This window comes from Anser cygnoides, chromosome 8, assembly GCF_040182565.1.
Source record: "Anser cygnoides isolate HZ-2024a breed goose chromosome 8, Taihu_goose_T2T_genome, whole genome shotgun sequence".
NCBI classification, from domain to species: Eukaryota; Metazoa; Chordata; class Aves; order Anseriformes; family Anatidae; genus Anser; species Anser cygnoides.
This window is the reverse complement of record NC_089880.1, coordinates 2,694,760-2,699,790: the sequence shown is the minus strand read 5'-3', so window position 1 is coordinate 2,699,790 and position 5,031 is coordinate 2,694,760.

The window sequence follows — 5,031 nt, the reverse complement described above, 5'->3', positions numbered from 1 at the left end:
TTGGGGAGCAACAGTGGGACTGAAACAGAGCTTCAACTGGGAAATTTTTAGAGCTATCAGAAACAATTAAGGAAAAAGCCACCATTTCTTCAGGGTTTTAGTGTTCTCTTCAACAACAGCGTGAAGATACAGTGCCAAGTTATCTGCCTACCAAAGTCTGCCTTTAGTAGGTATGTGAAAGCCGAGTGCTTTTCCTTTTCTTCCTTTATGAAGAAGAAAAGAAGAAAAAGGAAGATACACTTCTGTCAACTCCTTCACAAGGATGATTGCTAGTAACATATACTGTCCATGCATGCATTGCCTTTGTGTGCTTTGTTACAGAGTTCTTGTAGATAAATATCAAAAATAAAGCAGATGTTTGTTAACATTCTTTGTTGACAAGTGGAATAAAACACTTGAGTACACACATGCTGGTGACAAAGATTGTCTGCAAGTGGTTTAGGTCCTACTGATAGAGAAATGAGGTTGCCAAATAGGAGGGAGAAGTGTATCTCTGCTACCTACTGCAAGCCAGCAATCTTACTTGTTGTTACTATGCTTGAGGAAGAAAACTGAAATCTCAGCCATTTTCCATAGCAAGTGATCTGAAGTCCTTGTTTGCCTTCTGTTTGTATATTAGTTATAGCAAGTTAAAAAACAATACCAGAAGCACACCTATCAATCATATTTGGGACAGGAGGGGAGGAAATCCATAACGTTAACCAGGCTGCAGGTAAGTTGTATTTTTTTAGTCTTTAATATAAAAGCTCTATCCAGGAATGTACTTTGGAATTGAACTGTTGTCTAGCTGTACTCCCACCAGTAAGAATTCAACTATCACATTTTAATAGGTGATGGATCTCAAAAATAAAAAAGCACAAATGTCCAAATGTCCATCTTAAGCTTATTTATCAACAGCTAGCCTCACGGGGGGGGGGGGGGGGCAGGGATTTTCATAGGAGAACAGAAAAGGATTTCAGCACTGGAGTCACTGAAGAAAATGGTGAATTAAGAAGTGAACATTTAGATATTGAAACAAAACTGGATACGTATGTGAAATAAAGCTTAGACTGCTACACATATGTATCTGTAGAGATTTTCACTTCAGGAAGTTATTTCGTCATCAATGTGAGTAACATTTACGTTGTAAAAATCTAAATACAAAGGGGAATCTTTCTCCAAAAGAAGACTAAAGCTCCCAGTCATAATTTCCAGAACTTGTGCTTAAAAACCCTTCCCACAACCAGAGATTTCCACTACCGCCACTTCTCAAGGATGGTCTTGGTTTATATTTATTTTTTTCTACTACAGTATTTTAGGCTTGGTCCTATGCAGTTCTCAGAGCATTTTGGCATTGCATGTGTCACTGAAATCTCCATATAAGGTTTTTTTTATTCAAACAATACAGGGAAAACACAGAACATAGATATCAGATAATTCCATCAAGGCTGAATCTGACCCCATATTTCAGTTTGTGGTATTTGTTAGAAGCACACATGCTTTGTTTTTCCAGATGTTGGTTTTTGAAACACTTGTAAATGCCAGCCTTTTAGGTAGAATTAATGACTGCCGAGAAAATACTGTCTTCTATAGTCTGCTTGAGAGGAGAGTGGAGTGGCTACAAACACCTCATACAATCTGTAATTGTTCTACAAGGCAAGAGAATCTCATGTAGGATGAGAATGGAGTCTGTTAATTTAGACACGGAAGCAATACCACATACATACAGTATGGCATGTCTCCTTAAAGCACAGAGGGGAGGACTGCACAGCCCCTGAAATCCCCCCACATTGTTACAATTAGTAGTATGAATATAGCAATGTTTTAAATAGATATTTGAGGTAACATATCAACAGATGTTACCTAAGTTTACCTAGGGAGACATCACTGATTATTTTCAAAAGGAATCTTAGTAAATGAAAAATCCAGGACATACATGAGTACTGGTAGGGTTCACCATTGCCTGTCCTGTACAGCTCTTTTTAGGCAGTTTTTTTAAATATTACTGTGTGCTATTCTAACATTTGTTCTGAACAGGAATCAACCAGCAGGGAGATGCAAGTCTTGCTGCAGACAGACTCACAAGCTGTACCTATCCTGCAGTTGGTTTAATAACTTTAGTCCCACACATCAGTTAATCAGGCTAAAACATTAGTGAGCAGCAGTGTCTCTAGCACCCTAGGACAGGCTATTTCACAGTGCCAGGACTAATTAACACACTGACGTGGGACAGGACTGCCCAGGAAAGGCACCACCAAGTTCAGAGGAAGTGCAAGAGGTCTTAGCTTCTTGCCTTTCAGCTGAAGTGCATCAGAGGGGAAACGAGCAGTACAGCCTTGTCCTTTGCCTCACCAGGTCAGTACTCACAGTATTCTCCCCCCAACCTCAATGCTCAGAAAAGGAACAGTTGTAACTGAGAAAGCTTAGAGTACCTTCCCTTCCTTAAGGCACCCTTCCTTTAGCCAGCTCCCCCATGGTTACTGCAGCCAGGTAGCACCATGAATCACAGAGCATGGGACTCCCCACACCAGTCACTGCTGCCTTTACCCTACGGGGGCATGGCCCCAGCTTCATCCTTCTTTTGTGCTGCAGCACAGCACCCCCCCCCCCCCCCCAGGAGCCCACTCCTCTGCTCCAGGCAGAGCTACACCCATATCTGCTACTACGAACACCTGGTGGCATCATCTCCCACCCAGCCCCAAGGCTGACAGCACCTCCTTACCCCCTGAGGAGCTCTGCTCCCCTCTCTAGACAAGCCCCCTCTCAGCAGAGCCCCCTTCTTATGTATCACCCTCTGGAGCCAGACTTGGCAAAGGAACTTCCTGAGCACAGTTTAGCTCTCCTAAACAAACTCTCTCCATCCTTCAGGGAAATCATCCAGCTCCTCCTCGGCTGAGCCAGATAATTAAACCAAGGCACTTTATCAGGATCAGATGGGTAGGCAAGAGAAGATGATCTGTCCCAGGCAGGGCTAGGCCCGAATCCACATGGACGACTTGCCAGTCACCCCGTTACATGGCTTCAATCACTGACGCTAAATAGGGCCTCCATCACAGAGTCAAAAATGAATAAAAGTGCGCGTTTGATAGTTTTCCATTGAGCCACATTAATTCTATAGATTACAGTGGAATTACACAAGGGATAATTTAGGCTTAGGGCATTTAATAGGACTACACATATGCTTACAATAATTCATGTGCAAGAATGTTTGTGAGATTATGGTCCATGTTTCCAAGAAAACAGATTGTGTCTCTTCATAGCTCTTTTTTCCTAGTTTCCAGCTGAAGTCATCAGCGCATGTTTATGATATTACATGTGGTTGCTGAAGAAGTTATTACAATGTCACAAAGAGGATTATGATTTCAGGTGGGGAATAATTCTTCTACAAATCCTCTTTCCATACAAACAGCCTTGGTAATAAGGAATGTGGAAAAATAGGGCAAAGATAAGAGATTTATAAATAATGAGCCAGATTGCCCAGTATGGTCCAGCTGCTTTGTATGGCACTGAGGGGTTTAAATTTGCTTTGTGTTGTCAGAGGGATGCAAAACAGAATGCATTTCTAACTATGCACAAATATTTCTCTCTTCTTGTTGTTGTTTTCCTGTAGGGTATAAGCATGATTCTGTGATATTACTGGTCACAGAATAAATAGCAGCAGTCACCCCAAGAGATCGGTAGCTTTCTTAATGGGTGTACAGTGTCAGAACAAAAACACCAAATGGCATTTGTGTCCTGATCAGATGAGGTAAAAAACAAAAATGCTAAGTGATTTATTTGAGCATTATTTAAACCTGATTGTTCAGCGAGAAAGTATTATCCCATATTTTTGTCTGCTACTAATCAGGAACATTTTGTTTCAAAATTGATGAAACATATAATTCATGGAGCTGAGAAAAGCATACCCACTGTAAATGTCTGAAGCTTCCCAAGCCACCGCGTACTGTAGCAGAAATGATTGAGCGCATTAAGTAGTAAGGTTCTGATCCAACATTTCTTAAGTCAATGGAAACATTTCCAAAGACTTCAGAGGATCTAACCCTAAATCATATGTTCCCCTGAGGTCACGAAAGATGAGTTTCTCCCAACGTTAATGTCTAAAAATTAATGAACTTTCATTATGTTTATGTGAGCCACCATTTCCCTCACCCCATTCTTTAGTTTCCTGCTTCTCCTGCAGTTTCCTTTTCCCAATGGGTAGCTCAGGCAGTTCTGCTTCCTTTAATTAAGAACAGCCTCGACTGTTTTCGTTAGAGGCTGAGTGGCGGAGTGGTTTGAGCTGAGGCAAGTCACACACCGCCATCTCAAACAGCCTCCTGGCTGCCCCGCGGTTCCCTCAACACTGTGGCAGCCTGACGGGGCTCCCACCCCGCGCCTCCTGCAAGAATCCCGCTGGTTTCAGCCGGAGCTGGGCCAGGCCTCACTCCTCGATTTTTGCTGCAAAATTCAAGTGCAGAGCAGTGGTTCCTGGGGGTGCAGGACAGGCAGTGAGGCAGGCCACCTCACAAACCACCATGCACCCACTACCCAACCCACCCCATCAACCGAGGGGCTGGTTTTCCCCACAAATATCTCGACGCCAAACTTGTTTATTTTTTCCAATATTTTTATTTGAAAGGACACCCCGCGTGTGGGGCAGGGCTGACAAGAAAGGCGTCCCTCCCGACTTTCCAGACGCTTCGCCGCCGCTGTCCTCGCTGCTCAGGGCAGCCCGCGAGGGGATCTCACACACCTGGGGGGCCCGGCCCGGGAGGGGAGCCCTGAGGGGCGGCAGCGGGGCCGGGTCCTCCCCGGCCGGGCTCTCCACGGAGCCCGGGTCCTCATCCCGGGGGATCCAGCGGTCGATGCCCTGTGCGGGAGGGCAGCGCTGCCCCCGCTGGCAGCGGATTCCTTCCCGTTGACGTCTCCCTCCCGCCCCTCTCCCCCTCAAGCGGCTCCCGGCGGCGGCGGCGGGGCGGTCCCGGCCTCTCCTCCTCCTCCCCCCCGGCCGGTCCGGGAGGGGCTCCGTGAGCCCGGCGCCGCGATTGGCGAGCGGGCGGCTCCGAGGGCCGC